The sequence below is a fragment of the Periplaneta americana genome, chromosome 14, assembly GCF_040183065.1.
Source record: "Periplaneta americana isolate PAMFEO1 chromosome 14, P.americana_PAMFEO1_priV1, whole genome shotgun sequence".
Lineage (NCBI taxonomy): Eukaryota > Metazoa > Arthropoda > Insecta > Blattodea > Blattidae > Periplaneta > Periplaneta americana.
The window spans coordinates 27,552,803-27,573,724 of record NC_091130.1 but is presented as its reverse complement, the minus strand read 5'-3'; the positions used below and the strand labels follow the sequence as shown (position 1 = coordinate 27,573,724).

At 34.3% G+C, this 20,922-nt stretch overlaps 1 protein-coding gene and 1 non-coding gene across 2 annotated transcripts in view; one reads left to right on the top strand and one right to left on the bottom strand.

Annotated features, from left to right (window-relative positions):
* Window positions 1–20,922, top strand: part of bma (SCY1-like protein bma) — a 1,113,807-nt gene that overhangs the window by 295,434 nt on the left and 797,451 nt on the right. The window lies entirely within an intron of this gene.
* TRNAP-AGG (transfer RNA proline (anticodon AGG)) lies at window positions 20,249–20,320 on the bottom strand. Its single transcript has one exon. It is a non-coding gene; the product is annotated as a tRNA-Pro (tRNA).

Sequence of the window (20,922 nt, the reverse complement as noted above, 5' to 3'; positions counted from 1 at the left end):
ATGCCTCATAAATTTTCGACTACTGAATACGCCGATATTCTGTATGTTTATGGTTTGTGCCATGGAAGTTCCTTGCGTGCCGTCGCTGAATATGAACTACGCTTTCCGAATAGAAGGGTACCTTATCGAAGAATATTTATGAGGTTGGATGAAAGACTTGGTATAGCAAAGGAAGGTGGAAACGAGGGAGGCGCTAATCGACCGTATTTTGGATGCTGCACGCTGCATAAAGAACAGCCACGAGCAACTCTCCCGAGAGACGAGCACGATTCACGCCTGAGCACAACAGTGTATTGAAGCAGAAAAATGTGCGAAAACATCAACCCCGATGTCTAGAATATTAGGTATGTATGCATACGTGAATACAAACTTTAAATTTGTCCGTTATCTCTCTCTAAATGCGAGTTAGTACAATGGAATCTCAGAAGTTTTTATGAAATCAAAGAGTCATATCTCCGTAACCGTTCGAAAACGGACCTATATTCATATGAACTTTTAGACTCAGAATGACTTCAGAATTCACATCCTAAATAAAAAAAAAAAAGTAGCCACGTTCAAAGAGGACGGAAGCATTATACTTTCAATAATTTTAATTATGTCGCGCTGTCCATTGTAGTCAAGTCTTTTGAAGGCCGCTCCAATATTCCACGCGGAGTGTATGGACGGAAGCTTTGTAGTTTCAATAATTTTAATTATGTCGCGCTGTCCATTGTCGTCAAGTCTTTTGAAGGCCGCTCCAATACTTCACGCGGAGTGTATATATAAACCAGAGTTGCAAATTTTAGCAGTGTGTCTTGTTCCATGCTATAGTAATATATAGCAGCAACAAACAAGACGTGACAACGTCGCATTTTCATTTTATTATCAGTGCATGCAATAAAGACCTACAAATCTTAAAAGGAATGCCGCTGCCTAATAATTAAACGAGGCTACTATATATATAAACCAGAGTTGCAAATTTTAGCAGTGTGTCTTGTTCCATGTTATATTAATATATAGCAGCAACAAACAAGACGTGACAACGTCGCATTTTCATTTTATTATCGGTGCATGCAATAAATACCTACAAATCTTAAAAGGAATGCCGCTGCCTAATAATTAAACGAGGCTACTATATATATAAACCAGAGTTGCAAATTTTAGCAATGTGTCTTGTTCCATGTTATATTAATATATAGCAGCAACAAACAAGACGTGACAACGTCGCATTTTCATTTTATTATCGGTGCATGCAATAAATACCTACAAATCTTAAAAGGAATGCCGCTGCCTAATAATTAAACGAGGCTACTATATATATAAACCAGAGTTGCAAATTTTAGCAATGTGTCTTGTTCCATGTTATATTAATATATAGCAGCAACAAACAAGACGTGACAACGTCGCATTTTCATTTTATTATCGGTGCATGCAATAAAGACCTACAAATCTTAAAAGGAATGCCGCTGCCTAATAATTAAACGAGGCTACTATACCTTTCGTCGTGAATCACTCTGTCTAAAATGCAGGTAGTAGGCATTGCCGATACAAAGGAGGAGAGTTCGGCCTGCACGGTAGAGCGGGTCTCGGCATAGCTCAGATGGTAAGAGCACTCAGCGCGCCAAGCTGAGGGTTTTGGTTTCGATTCCCGGTGCCGGAACGAATTTTTCTCCATTAATAAGTATTTTATACTCGTATTTCTTGTCTACAGACAGGTTAAACACTGTGGTTGATCACGACGCGTTACGAGAGAGATGACTTTCCAAGGTAAATTCACAAACAGAATTCTAAAACCGTGCGTCATTCAGTCTGTACGGCATCGCGATCGCATTCTGGCAGATGATGTAGTCCAGGCAACTGGATGTGAGCGGCCCATGTCGGAAATGATATCCGTGCGGTAACGATGCCTGATTACAATGCAAATAAAGAATGGACACGTAACCGTGCATGACATCAATTACTGTCATAGTTACAATCAAATTCTCTGCCTCCCCAGCCCCATATCCTCCCTTTTTGTAATCAACAGCATTTCATTATTAATTGGACATTAATCTTTTGGGGACGATGCATGAATTGGGGGGGGGGGAATCCATTTTGAATCGTAAAGTTTCGAACCTCTCCTGTATGGAATTGTTACGATCCCCTCAGTCTGTATTGGTTAGTATTTATAGAGCAAAGGATTCAGAAATAGATAACACGAAAATGCTTTTGTAGCTTCATAAGCTTATCCCATAGAAAAAAAGCGAAATGTAGGATTTAAAAATATGAATGTCAAAACCACTTTAGTCGGCAAAGAGTGGATATTACGTGAAATGTTCTAAAAAAAAAAGGAGAGATTATCGTTTCGTATTTGATGCACTCACCGGCTTTATTAGACAACAGAATTTTTTTGGTAGTAATTCATACAGTTAGAATCACAAATAAACTCGAATATGTTAAATAGTATGTTTGAAGTTATTGTGCGATGTTACGTAGAAAATTGAATTACTTACTTACTTACTTACTTACTTACTTACTTACTTGCTTGCTTACTTACTTACTTACTTACTGGCTTTTAAGGAACCCGGAGGTTCATTGCCGCCCTCACATAAGCCCGCCATTGGTCCCTATCCTGAGCAGGATTAATCCAATCTCTACCATCATATCCCACCTCCCTCAAATCCATTTTAATATTATCTTCCCACCTAGTCTCGGCCTCCCCCAAGGTCTTTTTCCCTCCGGCCTCCCAACTAACAATCTATATGCATTTCTGGATTCGCCCATACGTGCTACATGTCCTGCCCATCTCAAACGTCTGGATTTTATGTTCCTAATTATGTCAGGTGAAGTATAGAATGCGTGCAGCTCTGCGTTGTGTAACTTTCTCCATTCTCCTGTAACTTCATCCCTCTTAGCCCCAAATATTTTCCTAAGAACCTTATTCTCAAACACCCTTAAACTCTGTTCCTCTCTCAAAGTGAGAGTCCAAGTTTCACAACCATACAGAACAACCGGTAATATAACTGTTTTATAAATTCTAACTTTCAGATTTTTTGACAGACGACTAGATCACTAAAGCTTCTCAACCGATTAATAACAGGCATTTCCCATATTTATTCTGCATTTATTTTTCTCCCGAGTGTCATTTATATTTGTTACTGTTGCTCCAAGATATTTGAATTTTTCCACTTCTTTGAAGGACAAATCTCCAATTTTTATAGTTCCATTTCGTACAATATTCTGGTCACGAGACATAATCATATACTTAGTCTTTTCGGGATTTACTTCCAACCCTATCGCTTTCTTGCTTCAACTAGAATTTCCGCGTTTTCCCTAATCATTTGTAGATTTTCTCCTATCATATTCATATCATCCGCATAGGCAAGAAGCTGATGTAACCCGTTCAACTCCAAACCCTGTCTATTATCCTGAACTTTCCTAATGGCATATTCTAGAGCGAAGTTAAAAAGTAAAGGTGATAGTGCATCTCCCTGCTTTAGCCCGCAGTGAATTGGAAAAGCATCAGATAGAAACTGGCCTATACGGACTCTGCTGTAAGTTTTACTAAGTTTTTTATTAATTTTGAATACTTTCAGATGATTTTTTTTTATTGTATTGGATTATTTTACGACGCTTTATCAACATCTAGGTTATTTAGCGTCCGGGATCCAGCACCGAAAGTTACCCAGCATTTTCTCGTATTGGGTTGAGGGAATATCCCGGAAAAAACCTCAACCAGGTAACTTTCCCCGACCGGGATTCGAACCCGGGCCACCTGGTTTCACGGCCAGAGGCGCTGACCGTTACTCCACAGGTGTGGACTTCAGATAATAGTCAGAAACTTCCCGCAGACACTATTTTTGGCTTTCCCTCTAAAAATTCTCTATTGTTCCTTAAAATGGAAACGCGAATATCGGAGTGAGACAAGTGACCAACAGGCTTGGAGCTCACACAGACGCTTCCTCTCGGTCACAATTTCCCTTCGCAAGGAAGCGCGATTACATTAATTGTATCTCCTTTCATTACTCACTCACTCACTCACTCACTCACTCACTCACTCACTCACTCACTCACTCACTCACTCACTCACTCACTCATCAAGGAATAATTGGGTATACGTGGTTATGTATATACTCGTACATGAATATCGAATAAAATATACTATTGCATTGCCGTTTACCCGTGCTGCTATAGGGACAAATTCTCACGACTTCAGCGCTCTATTCTCCCTCACTGTAATAACTAAACTTTAATACATTACAACCAAAATAGATTACTTATCATTTTCAATTTATGAATTTTATATTAATTTTTTTTCTGTTAATAGTTTGACTGGAATATATGAGAAATAATTTACATGATTAAATAATATAAATATAATAGAAAGAATATAAATAGTATTAATAATCTTAAAGGTATTATTTGTGGGATAGAAAAATATTAAGTAGCATAAGTGGTAGAGAATTCTACTGGATTCGCCCATACGTGCTACATGCCCTGCCCATCTCAAAGTCTGGATTTAATGTTCCTAATTATGTCAGGTAGAGAATATAACGCGTGCAGTTCTGTGTTGTGTAACTTTTTCCATTCTCCTGTAACTTCATCCCGCTTAACCCCAAATATTTCCCTAAGAACCTTATTCTTAAATACCCTTAACCTATGTTCCTCTCTCAAAGTGAGAGTCCAAGTTTCACAACCATAAAGAATAATCGGTAATATAACTCTTTTATAAATTCTAACTTTCAGATTTTTTGACAGCAGACTGGATGATAAAAGCTTCTCAACCGAATAATAACAGGCATTTCCCATATTTATTCTATGTCTAATTTCCTCCCGAGTATCATTTATATTCGTTACTGTTGCTCCAAGATATTTGAACTTCTCCACCTCTTCAAAATATAAATCTCCAGTTTTTATATTTCCATTTCGTACAATATTCTGGTCACGAGACATAATCATATACTTTGTCTTTTCGAGATTTACTTCCAAACCTATCAATGAAATAAAATAATACTTGAGGGAATTTATTTAATTCAATTTAGTTCATTGACGACGAACTTCTTTAAATTTTCTATTGCGTACGCTCATCTCAGTATTTTTAGGGGTTCTTTTTGTTTGAGCATGCCTGTCGTTATATGTCGCTCAACGTTACACATTTAGCATATATATATAATTTATGCTCGACCATGCCGAAATGTAGTAACTATACACCTGGTAGCAGCCCTTCAATGGACCTCATTAAAGTACACCTATTCATTAAAGTTCAGGTGTTCCACCAATCAGAAAATACCATTGTAGCAATATGAAAGCGCAATTATCGATTATTCTCGGATATGCAATCGAAAGACAACTAGTTCTGTTACTATAATAATTAGGGTTAATTGTAAATAATATTCAAATAAATTCAATTTGTCATCTCGTTTTTCGATGTCTAAATGAATTTCAAGGCTATATCAAGATTAATGTTTATTTTACTCTCTAGATTATATCAAGGTCAGTGACATTTGTTCCTCGGAAAAAATCAATACTTTCGCGTCTGCGGACATCTCATAATTTAGGAGATATTGCACGGGGTCAGTTTCGCTCCCCAGTCAGATAAGAATAACATGAATACTTATGAATAATTTCAAGTTAGAAATATGGTCGAGCATAAAAAGTCGTATGAAACTTGCTCGTTTCATAAACGCGTCTTAATTACTACCATTATAGGCTCGTTGCATAATGTATTATTCCATAACTATTATTAAAATAATACTTCAAGGAATTTATTTTATTTTATTTTATTTAACTCATTAACGACGAACTTCTTTAACTTTTCTATTGCATACGCTCATCTCAAACAGTATTTTTAAGGGGTCTTTTTTTTTTTTTTTGAGCATGCCTTCGTTGTAAGTCGCTCAACGTTATACAAGTATATATAATTATATATGTAATATATTAATTTGTGTATCCTTCTGTTTATTCCTTTATTGGATAGCCTATCTTATGGTAGGCCTATGTCTTGTCATTGATTTTTCGCTATTCCTTTCTTTATCTTCCTGTTTATCTACCTTGATCTGCTCGCCTGTTTGTTTTTCTTTGTCTATTTACTCTGGTATTTATTTTCTGATATTCACCAATGTCAACGTTGCAAAAACCTATTATGATCTTCTGAATGTAAATTTATGTTCGAGTAGCAGTTGTGATGCACAGAATGTCCATGTTTTAACCCGCAGCAAGCTGGAAAGTCTAAACGGAACTTTTCCTGGCAGTCCGTGTGGAGATACCGGTTGTTAATGGCAGCGTATTGCCCAGAATGCTAATACTGCAACTCGGGAGTCTTATCTCTTGGTATTCAGGGCAACACATTCCGCCTGTAGGCAAGAACAGGAGCAACAGGACTTCTCAGCAAATGCCCTCGTGCTGCATTATCTCGGCCGCAATCCTACGTAACGGGAATGTTCTTCAATGCTCGCTTAAATATGTGCGTCAGATACGTGTGCAACATCCGACGGTATGCTCACATATCACCGTCCTTCGCAAGTCTCTCGTGGCTCCGACTTAAAGAACGTAGAACTTTACACTCTTTGTCTTTACTCTTTCGAATTCTGCACACTTCAACACCAAATTACCTTTCGTCTCGTTTCTCTTATCTATACTCTAACCACGACGTAAATACCAGATCACTTATCTGTGGCACGCTAAGTATACCTCTTCATAGAACATCTTGTTATTCATCATCTTTTACAATATCCACCTCGCGTCAATGGAATTCCTTGTCACAAAGTATTAGGGGCTGCAAGACAATAAACACCTTTAAGAACAGCTTAAAAGATAACCTTATTAGCATTTCACTCCAATCATACTGATTTAAATTATCACTGACTACATTGTTACTTTTTTCTTTAGACATCATCCTGATTGTGCTGTATTTTAATTGTCTCGTAATAATCTCTTTCTATTACCTAATATTATTTGAAATATATTAACATTCTATGTATTTTAGTTTAATTCTGCTACACAGTTTATTTCAGTGTTTAATTAATAGTTCATAGTATTTTGTTGTTTAATTTGTAAATAACTTTTGTATACATGTAACTCTCATCTAAATCAAATTGTTGGATTCTTTGTAAGTTCATGCATATGTATATACACTTTTTGCTGGTTGAGTGGAAGAGAAGGCCTTACGGCCTTAACTCTGCCAGCTAAAATAAATCATTATTATTATTATTATTATTATTATTATAAAACCGTAGGCCTAGTATTTGCGTAATAGTTAATGGTCTAGAAAAATAATTTTATTTTTTCCCAGAAATTAGGCCTATGTAACTATTTGAAACGCCAACAACTATATCTTCATTTTCTTTATAATCTTCTGCAACTTCTTTTCCACCTATTTATTTTTAAGTATTATATTCCTTTGTCTTTACCTTTTCTGTCTTCTCTATTTTTCCCCTCGTCTCCCTTTTATCATTTTATTTCACATTTTATTCACCAATTTCCTTGTCATTAAATTACCAGTATTATTATTATTATTACTTATTATTATTATCATTATTATTATTGTTATTATTATTGTTATTAGGAAATTGGGTCATTCCATGTAAAAAAGTATGTTTTTGAATCATGATGTCTCAAAAGTTAAAAATATTGTAGCAGGTTATTTTCTATGTTCTATGAACATGGAAAAAACCCAAGTCATGACGAACAGCCAACCACAACCAATCCAAGTCAACGCAACCAGATTACAGTACGTGGAAGATTACATCTATCTGGGCCAATTGGTCGGATTCAAAAGCTGCATGACGAGAGAAATAAAAAGAAGAATTGCATCAGCATGGAGAGCTTTCTGGTCACTGCAATTCATACTCCTTGACAAGAAACTGAACCGCAAACTAAAGCTGGAGGTGCTGCAATCCTGTATCCTCCCAACCTTACTTTACGGCTGTCAGACCTGGAAACTGACCGTGAACCAGAAGACACAGATCCAGGTCTGCCAACGCAAAATGGAGAGGAAAATCCTAGGACTCTCCCTCAGAGACAAGATTTCCAACACCAGACTCAAGCAGATGACAAACACCAGAGACATGGCACACCAAGGGGAGCGCCTGAAATGGAAATGGGGAGGCCACGTGTCGAGACTTCAAGGCTGCAGATGGGCGCATATTTCCACCACGTGGGACCCACGCATCGGGAGGCGAAACCGAGGAAGACCTGGGACCAGATGGGCGGACTTCTTCAAGAGCCTAGTTGGACCCCTGTGGTCCAGAACAGCCAAGAACCGAGAAGAATGGAGATCGCTACAGTTTGCCAGTATCGAGTGAGAGTGCAAGTGTACACACACGAACGATGAACAAAACTTATATAGAACTGAATCTACCGTCATGCGGATTAGCCCACCGCATGATCTCTAAAGAGCTCCCCTTTTTAGGAGGCCATAGCCCTTCACGGGAAATCCAAAGGCTATTTCATTCATTCATTCATTCATTCATTCATTCATTCATTCATTCATTCATTCATTCATTCATTCATTCATTCATTCATTCATTCAAATATGAATTTTAAGCAGTACTGTATTTACATCTTTCATAGTTTGGCAGCAATCAGAATTTAAAATATTGGTTTAACAAAGAACATGGTTTCACTCGTTGAAGTTTTCTTGCTATGTAAAGGAAGATGGAAAAATGATTTCAATGCAATTCGGAAAAGAGGAGACTTGTTTATAAATGCCCTTAAAATGAAAAAATATATATATAATTTTTTAAATAGTTGCCCACCGTAAAATAATTTCAAAAAATATAGAACACAAAATACAATTCATTTTTACAGACGAAAACGAAACGTATTCAATTCTTTAGGGTATATTAATTCCACTGTGAAAATTTCAGATCGCTGACTTAAATATCATGTCAGTTTTTAATAAAAACAACTCACCGGAACGAAGGAGCTCAGCAGGTTGGCTCTCTCGTCGTACAGAATTTTGCGCGATCAAGGTCAGGGAGTCGGACGTTTGAGATTACTCGTCGTTACGAAGTCTCGCGAACGCTGCGACCGCCACACATAGCAAGCAGTTTTGAACAGTCAGAACAAAATTTAATAATTTTATTAATTTAATTATTCACAAGGTTTTTGAGATCAAGTCATAAAACTTGTGTGATGGATTAAGAATAAGGTTTCTTTAATACGAATGAAATTCGCATGAATTTAATTTGTTGCATTCGAATATAAAACTATTTCTTTTTTTCAATGAGATGTTTTATGAGCACGCCTTAATATTATTCGGATTAGTCTTTAGGGTATTAAAATATGGTTATTCAGGTTTACAATGGCGTCTGTTTAGTTTCGATGACACTTTATATAAGGTGTATAGAATATTTTAAATGATGGATAACATGTAACTGCCACCCATTTTTCAGTCATCCGTATGACTAAAATATTAATGATATGGCGGTCATAGTTGGCAGTTTAATTTGTTTTCATAAAAACATTATTATATTAAAAGCCCAAAAAAATTCATGACATCACTGGCATATTTTTTAAATGTTGTGTGGAATGACCAAATTACCAGGAAAGTACTAAGCTTATTAGAGATTTTGTTGTTTTGAATCTAAATTATATTTCCATAAATTAATTAATTAAATTCATTTAATCTTTAATTTAATTTAACTTAATTTTATACTATACGTTGATTAGATTCAAGCTTGAATATGCATATGAGTGTCAGACATCTTGTTTTGTGTTTGTATTACCCATATTCGACTTGTCCTTCTCTTATTCTTCTTTATCCCTGTCTTCCCCTTTTTCTCCTTGCATTCCTCATGTTCTCCTTAATTTCCCCGTGTTTTTCTAGTATGACCATTGTTTTTTTCTCCTTCTGTTGCCTTTGTTATCCTTCTCTTTGCCTTGTCCCCCTTCTTTTCGCTTCGTTCTTCTTGTCTCCCCTGTGTTATTGTATTCCCCTGGTTCACATTGTCTTCACCTTGTTTTGTGTTTGTATTACCCATGTTCTTCTTGACGTCCTCTTGTTATTCTTGTATCCCTGTCTTTCTCTTGTTCTCCTTGTATTCTTTTTGCTTTTCATTTCTTCCCTCTATTCTCTTTGTCTTCTCGTTCTCCTTATATTCCCCTTGTGCTTCCTGTATTCCCTTTATTCCTTTTATCTTCCCTTTGTTTTCCATATGTTCATCTTGGTCTCCTGTATTTCCTTGTTTTCCTGTTTTCCCGTTTTCGGCGGCAAATGAAGTTGCAATTTTATGTACATGTAAATTCCTTAGTTATCTCGTATACTTAGTACTTCTGCGTCAAAAACTAATGTATGCTATATAAAATTCTCCTTAGACGATCAGACAGTTTCAGCAAAATCAGAAGACAATCTCCAAAGAACCAATCCGTTTCAAATCTCAAAATATAGGCTACCCTATTACGGTGCCACTACAGAAGTTTATAATAATGGTTGCGAGTATTATAATTGTTATTGCGATGAACTTAATTTTCTAGCTCGTATGGAGCAATCACAAGGATAAAGGTAACTCAAGCAGGTTGCACGATATTAATAGCGAACCTCGCCGTCTGCTCATGTGAACTACAGCAGCTGCATCTCCGTGGAAACCCTTACCTTAATTAGTCAGGATATAGAATAACGTGTAATACTTCTCTTTTTACACAGCGCTCGACATCGCTATATCTTCTCGTATTGATCCGCCGCGAGACATAGTACCCAGCATTTCTAGGGAATGAATTCAGTTCACTCTGTCTTTGGTGAAATTGTCTAAAAGGGAACCGTCCCAGATCAAGGTGATTGAATTTAATGAAAATGCATATTTTTGCTAATTTTCCTTCGTTCTCAAATAGGTAGGCCTACTATGAATAAGAAATCGTGCAAATGTTCTGAAGTATTATAAATACAGAAACCATGTAAATGTTCTCAAATACTAGAAATAAAAACTTCATGAAAATTTCAAATACCAGAAATATAAAAAAAACCATTAAGAATTTCCCAAATAGTAGAAATGTAAAAACCATTGAAAAGTTCCCGAATTAATACTAGAAATATAAAAGCAATGGAAATGTTCTCAAATACTAGAAATGTGAAACTATGCAAATGTTCTCAAATGCTGCAAATATAAAAACCATTGGAAAGTTCACAAATATTATAAAAATAAAAACAATGTAAATGTTCTCAAATACTAGAAGTGTAATAAAACCATTTAAAAGTTCCCAAATACTATAAATATGAAAGTCGTGTATATGTTCCCAGATACTAAAAATATAAGACCATGCAAATGTTCTCAAATATTAGAAATATAAAAGCCATTGGAATATTCTCAAATACTAGAAATACAAAAATCATTGAAAAGTTCACAAATATTAGAAATATAAAAACAATGTAAATGTTCTCAAATACTATAAGTATATAAAACCATTTAAAAGTTCCCAAATACTAGAAATATGAAAGCCGTGTAACCATTGAAATGTTCTCAAATACTATAAATACAAAAACCATGGAAGAGTTCACAAATATTAGAAATATAAAAGCAATATAAATGTTCTCAAATGCTAGAAGTATAGAAAACCATTTAAAAGTTTTCAAATACTAGAAATACAAAAACCATTGAAAAGTTCACAAATAGTAGAAATATAAAAACAATGTAAATGTTATCAAACACTAGAAGTATATAAAGCCATGAAAAGTTCACAAATAGTAGAAATATAAAAACAATGTAAATGTTATCAAACACTAGAAGTATATAAAGCCATGAAAAGTTCACAAATAGTAGAAATATAAAAACAATGTAAATGTTATCAAACACTATAAGTATATAAAGCCATTTAAAAGTTCTCAAATACTAGAAATACAAAAACCATTGAAAAGTTCACAAATATTAGAAATATAAAAACAATGTAAATGTTATCAAACACTATAAGTATATAAAGCCATTTAAAAGTTCCCAAATACTAGAAATACAAAAACCATTGAAAAGTTCACAAATATTAGAAATATAAAAACAATGTAAATGTTATCAAACACTAGAAGTATATAAAGCCATGAAAAGTTCACAAATAGTAGAAATATAAAAACAATGTAAATGTTATCAAACACTATAAGTATATAAAGCCATTTAAAAGTTCTCAAATACTAGAAATACAAAAACCATTGAAAAGTTCACAAATATTAGAAATATAAAAACAATGTAAATGTTATCAAACACTAGAAGTATATAAAGCCATGAAAAGTTCACAAATAGTAGAAATATAAAAACAATGTAAATGTTATCAAACACTATAAGTATATAAAGCCATTTAAAAGTTCTCAAATACTAGAAATACAAAAACCATTGAAAAGTTCACAAATATTAGAAATATAAAAACAATGTAAATGTTATCAAACACTAGAAGTATATAAAGCCATTTAAAAGTTCCCAAATACTAGAAATATGAAAGCCGTGTATATATTCCCAGACACTAAAAATATAAGACGATGCAAATGTTCTCAAATAATATAAATATAAAAACCATAGAAATATTCTCAAATACTACAGATACAAAAACCATTGAAAAGTCCACAAATATTAGAGATATAAAAACAATGTAAATGTTCTCAAATACTAGAAGTATATAAAACCATTTAAAAGTTCGCAAATACTAGAAATATGAAAGCCGTGTAACCATTGAAATATTCTCAAATACTAGAAATACAAAAACCATTGAAAAGTTCACAAATATTAGAAATATAAAAACAATGTAAATGTTTTCAAATACTAGAAGTATTTAAAGCCACTTAAAAGTTAAAAATTACTAGAAATATGAAAGCCGTGTATATGTTCCCAGATACTAAAAATATAAGACCATGCAAATGTTCTCAAATATTAGAAATATAAAAACCATGGGCATATCTCAAATACTAGAAATACATAATCCCTTGAAAAGTTCACAAATATTAGAAACATAAAAACGATGCAAATGTTCTCAAATATTACAAAAACATTTAAGTTTTTTTTTAAATACTAGAAATATAAAAGCCATGTATATGTTCCCAAATACTAAAAATATAAAACCATGCAAATGTTCTCAAATACTAGAAATGTAGAAACTATGAAAATGTTCTCAAATGTTAGAAATATAGAAACCATGAAAATGTTCTCAAATGTTAGAAATATAGAAACAATGAAAATGTTCTCAAATACTAGAAGTATATAAAACCATTTAAAAGTTCGCAAATACTAGAAATATGAAAGCCGTGTAACCATTGAAATATTCTCAAATACTATAAATACAAAAGTCATTGAAAATTTCACAAATATTAGAAATATAAAGACAATGTAAATGTTCTCAAATACTAGAAGTATATAAAACCATTTAAAAGTTTTCAAATACTAGAAATATAAAAGCCGTGTATATGTTCCCTAATACTAAAAATATAAAACCATGCAAATGTTATCAAACGCTAGAAATACAGAAACCATGAAAATGTTAGAAATATAGAAACTATGAAAATTTTCTCAAATGTTAGAAATGTAAGAACCATGAAAATGTTCTCAAATACTAGTAATATAAGAACCGTGGAAATGTTCTGCGAATATAGAAATATAATAACCATGAAAACATTTTTGATACTGGAAGTATAAACCATTGACATGGTACGAAAATGTGCCTTCTGACATAGTACAATCCTGTGACGAAAATGTGTTACTTGGCATACATTCCTGTGACGAAAATGTAATATGTGATGAGACATGTTACTAATATAATTTGTGACGATTGATCCGAACCCAATTCAACATCATGCCGACAGAGTGGCATATCCATTATAAATTACAGACTTGATTATTTGAAAAAATTTATTAGTCTTTTGAATTTGTTTGGCGAAACATTTAGGGCCGATTGTATAAACCATTTAATCTTAGATCAGAGGTTAAATTGATTCTCGTTCTAGCTGAACTTGGAATTTTGTGTTGTATAAAGTCTAATCTGAGATTAATTTGTCTTAAACTAAAGTCAACTTTGACTGAAGAAATTTCTCCTATTAAGTTAAACGATCCAAGTTCAGTTATTTCTTTTCTGTTTGAAATATACGAATGGCAGATTGTGCAAATAGAATAACCATTATTATTAATATTAATAGATATGGTAGGTACATATATATATATATTTTTTTTTTCAATTTCTTTTCTTTATACACAAATATTCTTATATTTTACTAGGCTTTATCGTGTTCAGAAGTATCAAATAACATAACCTCTAATTATATTATGTTTATAACAACCATTAATTATTAATAGATATGATAGGTACATTCATAAATGTTCAATTAACTGTATTACTAAATGAAAATTGTCGTTTTATAAAGCTTTATTATGTTTAGCAATATCAAACACCATAACATAACAATTTGGAGAACTGTCGACCTTCTTAGAATTGTCCGCCATTATTTACAATGTACAAAACAAACCAGTATCTCCAACAGAGTGTACGGAAAGTCGCCAAAATGTAGTTGGAAAGTCGCTAGATTTCTCATTATCAATAAAGAAAGATTAAAGTTTGTCATTATGGGGTGCTAAAAAGGTCGCTAAATCCCTATTTAAGCAATATCAAAGTTAAAATAAATTGTCGTCGGAAAAGAGTTAAAGTCGCTAAATCGGCGACACTGAACAAACCTGTACAACATGGCCCGCGCATCGCATACTTCACCTGTTTACGGCACCGAAATTCCGTTCAGTGAATCAGTAAAGAATCTAGGTATTTATATGGATAAAAGTATAAATTGGAACATTCAAGTTGCAGAAACCTGCAATAAAGTATTCTCATTAATCCACTCGTTTAGGCGATTGAAGAATTTTCTATCCTTTTCCATGAAAAAAAGATTGGTGCAAACACTCGTGATGTCCCACTTCGATTACTGTGATATTCTGCTTACTGACCTAAGCGTTACTTCGGCGCAGAGACTACAACGTGTTCATAATATGTGCGTCCGTTTCGTCTGCAATATTCGCCGGGCTGATCACGTAACACCATCCCTCGAAATGTTGTCCTGGCTCCGTCTAGAAGATCGTAGGAAAATCCACTGTCTTTCCCTTCTCTTTCATATATTGTATTTCTCCACTCCTGTCTATCTTGCGTCTCGTTTTCAAAATTTATCCACCCATCATAACCTAGACACACGATCACAACACTCCTCAATATTATCCATTCCCTCCCACCGAACATCCTCATATTCATCTTCTTTCACTGTGGCTGTTCCTCGGCTTTGGAATTCCCTACCGAGTAATGTCAGGGACTGTCAGACATCAAACCAATTTAAGAATAGACTAACGAAATATTTTTCTAACAATTCTTGTTAACAATAATAGCTGTTTCAGGTTTCTCAATGTTTAATGGTTTTATATATCACAGATAAATATCTAAATTATCTCTCATTATTATTGCTATTATTATTATTATTATTATTATTATTATTATTATTACGAGTATTATTATAACTATTTCTTAACAATGTTTATTATTGTCACACTAACATTAGTTATCCAACTTTCATTATTTACTTTCATGTTGTTTTATGATCTAGATATTAATGTAATAACTATGTAAGCAATTGTATTCAATTAGAATTAGAGTCTGGCTGGGCGGAAGAGAAGGCCTACTGGCTTTAGCTCTGCCAGATTAAATAAATAAATTATTACTAAATTATTTATGCGATGTTGCCAAATCCTTTTCACGTGAACTTCGATTGCATATGAGCCAAGGTAATTTGATCGCAGAAAAGTTTTATACAATAGAAGAAGTGTCTGAACTCGGTTCATTTTCCGATCTTCGATCAAAGTTGATCTTTAGTCAGGGAGTTTTATACAATTGGGCCTTAGAGTAGTGAAATCTTCTTCCTGTCTGTATATTACAAAATCCCGGAAGTCTCTCTAAATTTATTAGATAAAGTATATAACGCGGTAGTTAGATCTACAATTACGTATGGGGCAGAAATTTGGGGCTGGGGAAGAACGGAAAAACTTAACCAGGTACAAAGCGACTTTTTAAAACGGATAGCGGGAGTGGGGAGGGGAACGGCTAACAGCGGAATCCTAAGAGAATTCGGACGCCATAGAGACCCAATAGAGTGCAAGATAAAAGTTTTAAAGTACTACTTGCGGATTGTGCATGGAGATCAGTCTCTTATTAGAGCGGTCTGTTACAGGGAGCAACTCGAGAGGAGAGACCAAATAACCTGGGCAGGTGGATTACGCAGAGGGTTGGAGGAAATAGGCATGGGATTTATAATCGGGGAAGATTGCAGGAACAAGCGAAATATCTGGCGGAAAGTCAAGAAACGCCTGAAGGATATAGACAGACAAATAACAGAAGGGGGATGTAGGGGTAAGGTTGCTCTGGAGATCCAATCGATGATCAAAACAAATTGCGGGGCCGAATTATATCTCTATGGAGGTATCAGTGAAGGTAGGCTGGGTTTAATCTGGTTTCGTCTAGGAACCTGGAGGGCACTTAAAACAGTAAACGAAGAGGGGGCGAGAATATGTCCTCTTTGTGGTAAAGGCGAGACATCACACCATATTTTATCGGAGTGTGAAGCCACAGAAGCTCTGAGGAAACGATTCCTGCCAGAGTCCTTCATTACATCTAGCAGGGGCCACTTGGCAACATACAATATGTTAAATTTTGTGACAGTGTGGGGAAATTTATGGGAAAATTTCGACAGTTGAGGGTGGAACTGGCCGAGGGGGAGGGAGCCGAGAAAATAAGGGAAAGAGTTATTAATTAGTGTTGGAATGATAAAGTAATAAGGGGATAATGTTCATTTTGTATTTATAGTGTCTTTTTTTATATTTTTATTTTATCGCGTGTGTATGTTTTTTTTAATGTATTACCATTATATTTATTAGTTGGATTATTTCGTGCAGTCTCAATAAGGAATTGAATTGTTTATATATGTATATATATATATATATATATATATATATATATATATATATATATATATATATACGGTCTTACTAATAAAAACTCTATATACAGACGTTTAACTGTCTTATACTTATACAATGAGTAGCTCGTTTATAAGTCGTGTGTAAATTGCTTACTAATAATCACTACATAAGTCGTGTATAACAGTATAACTGTTACACAGCTACGTCATAGTTAGCGCTCTAGTGTGGTGTGTTAAATATCGATAGTACAACTGGCTCTAATCGATTACCACACTACATTTTGGTCAAAGAGTACACGCTACAGCAATATTATTCTAATAATTCTATGATGTTTGGTTTATTCTTCTGTGGTTACAAGGTAAACATCATCATAAAATGACAGTCGATACGAACAGCTGTTAAAGGGGCGGCCATTTTTTCCCTATATACAACGTTTAAACAAGGGGTTTCGTGTATATAACTATTGCAAAGCAATTCCCATTGTATAGTTACAGCCTGTTTATACGTTCATAGCTTATTCACGGTTTATTAGTAACGTTTTCTGTCTCAATTCTGCATGTCTCGTATAAAAACTATACACGGTTTATTAGTAAGACTGATAATATATATAATATATATATATATATATATATATGTTTCACTGTCTTTTTTTCTCTCTCTTTTCATATCTTACATTTATTTTATTTTTATTATTTTTGTGAAATTTGGTTTGTAGTTAGATTACTTGTAATTGTGATAATTAATAACGGTAGTAATAATAATAACTGTTGTTTTACTATTTTATTATTAGTAGGTATTATTTTCGTTTTGAAGATTCAAACTGTGCCTAGTTACAGCACGAAAGGCCGTACGGTCTCGTGCGAAGGATCTTGTGTACTGAGTTTGTATAATTTATTATGCATCAATAAATGCACTTATCTATCTATATTTAACACATACACAGTAACACAGAAAATCGAAAGTTGGAGGCACAGAAGGGTGTTTCCTCGTGAACAGGGTGAGGCTACCGTCCAGAATTAGCGGGAACTGGATGCCGCCACCTGTTGAGTGTTGTCGCGTAGCAACAAGTAGTCATGGACCACCGCGAATGAGGAAGCACGCCGGATCGATGAGGCCCCGTGCTGTGCTGGCAGTCTAATTCCATCTGCAGGGGAAACCATAAATAAACTTATACAAGCACCTAGCCCACAAGTAGCAATGTTCACAAGCTAAAAATCATCACTTCGAGCGAAAAGGATTGGTGTAAAATTGTCGGAAATTTCACTCATATTTCTGGACCTGCTAACTTTGTAATCATACACATAATAAACAGAAACAATTTTAATGCCAAGCTACTAAATTCAATTACGACTCTTCGATAAGCCCTTTAGCATTTATGGTAATGACAAATCAGTTCTTGGTATACAGTCTGTCTGTTAACACAGTCATTCCAGTTGTCAAGGATGTTACATTTTTGCTATTTATCAAATTCTGTATAGTATTGAAAATGAAATTACTTTTGTCAACTTTAATTATCAGAATCAATTTAGAAAAACAGTATCATTTTACAGAAAAATAAGTCGTTGAATTAAATGTATTATTATTTCAGAAAATAAAGAAAAGGTCCCGTCACTGATGTTACAAGATTTGTGAACTCACTTCACACCTTATTAACAAAACGTTTAAAATTCAAGTCTCTGCCTCAAGTAAAAAGAGATGCATTCATTCTCATAGTGTCCATGTGAAAGCTATGCAAATCTCATGGCTTCCAATTAGTTCACAAAAACATAACCTTCAAACTATTACAAATATATCCTATAACTGACCAACGGTGTACAAAGTGACGCGTGGCTACGTTCGGTTTGCTCCCAGCCTCCCTTATTTCTCCCATCTGTCAGTTACCTATGTCTTTTCTATGTACAGGGACATCATTTTATTTTTACTTCAATTTTTATTGCACCTGAGTTTTTGAATGTATTTCACTCCCACCCCCCTCTACTAGTAAATTTCAAACCGATCTCCACACAGAACCGAGGCCGCGTATACAGTACTGAGTTAGTGAGTATAGTACGTTCCAGAAATATGTTCGCGTTTTCCAGTGACGAAAGACCTTTCAATATTGAATCATATTTTCGCACAGGTACTGTCGTCCGTTTGCCTACGTCGCATCCCAGTTTCCCCTACCTGCTTCTGTTCGTCCCTCTGTAAAGTCTAGTATCTAGGCTGTCTTAGCTCTTTTCTGAAAACATTAATTTCTGTTAGGAATTGGACGTCTACGTAATATTATACAACTGTTTAAAATAACTTAAATAAAAGGGCCTCGTTAAGTAATTAACTGTCACGTGATTTCCCCCCTTTTCTACGACCCTCCGACAAAACCACTTGAACGGACAGTAGATAGCATTTCTGAGTAATTTTATCTTTTCGGATCGGGCAGAAATGAAGATTGAATTTACAGTACGTAAGGTACTCTTTTATAGAGTAGGTATAGAATTATTTCAACATGAGTTACTAGTACGAAGGACGAAACTGGTAATTGGAATTAGGCACAGTAGTCTATAGTGCGATAACATGCACTAAAGAACTGAAGCCTGTATCGAAATGAATGGCCACCATTTTAAAAAATGTGTTTAAATATCCATATTATGATTATTTTTCAATTTAACTTCATTCTCTATATTGTACGCTAATGTGCTGTAACAGTACAATATACACTGCATAATTAATGCGCCCGAATGGATAGCTCAATTCGTGAGTAAAAAACACTAAGTGTTAATATAGCACTGTATTTTGATTAAACAAAAACCTAATGCAAATATCAAACTCAAAATTGCGATATTTCCTAGTTTACATAAATGGATGCACTACTTTTCTTCCCTCCTATACCTAGTAAAGTGATTTGAATTTTACGCCAGTATCATCGAACTCCAGTCTTGGAAGGGGGAGCAAGCGGTGTTTCCGGTTCTAGACCTTTAATCCAAGGATATAGCCTGGTTATTATTGAAAATGTTAGTAAAAATAAAATGATGTCCCTGTAGGTATTGGAGTAACTGAGACCACCACACTAGACTGACACGTGGTTCTTGCACTTAGCATAAAGTCTACTTGATGCTGGACACGTCACAAGAAGCAGAAAAGGACTTCATATTGCAAGCGCAACGGTGGATTATTTTCTACTAGCTAATTTGACTGATAATGTAACTAACAGGAAAAGTTCAAATTATTAGACCTATGTCTTAACGTTACATCACAGGCTCAACATTGTGTAAGATATAGCCTATTATTATTATTATTATTATTATTATTATTATTATTATAAAATTTTGAAGAAAGCTAAGCGTAGGCCTATAGAAACTATCGTAAATGCTATTTTGTCAGTGTTTAAAAAATAAAATATAAATGGGCTCGTCCGGGATTTGAACCCGGGACCTCTCGCACCCTAAGCGAGAATCATACCCCTAGACCAACGAGCCGAGATGCCTTGCAGATTGTTAGCTCATAAGGACGTCTCGGTGACTAGAGGAATGGGTGGTAATTATTAAGGACCGGGTTTTTATGTAATTGCATATTATATTCCTTTTAACCTAACCGTATATAAATAACAAATCTTTGGGAATCTTGTAATTACCATTAGTATATTAAAATTTAATGCTGCATATTTTTACATATTTACCCCACATAACATATTATGACTTGGTATTACATAAATCTACATATTTAGGGGTTTTATTCATTTCTATTTAACTGAAGTAGTAGTAGTAGTAGTAGCAGCAGTAGCAGTAGCAGTAGCAGCAGCAGTAGTTTTATTTTGCCTGGCAGAGTTAAGGCCATGAGGCCTTCTCTTCCACTCAACCAGGTTTCAATAATATACATGAGATACAAAATTTGATTACAAAACAACACAAAAGAAAATACCTTAGAAATTACATAAAATATAGTAGGAAATTACAATAGACAAGATCAATTACATAATATAAAATTAATAATATATAAATATGTGAAATACACAGATTTAAAAAAAAAACCTTTTTACTTACCTAAGAAGGGATATAATTGTTCTGAATATGTCTTAACA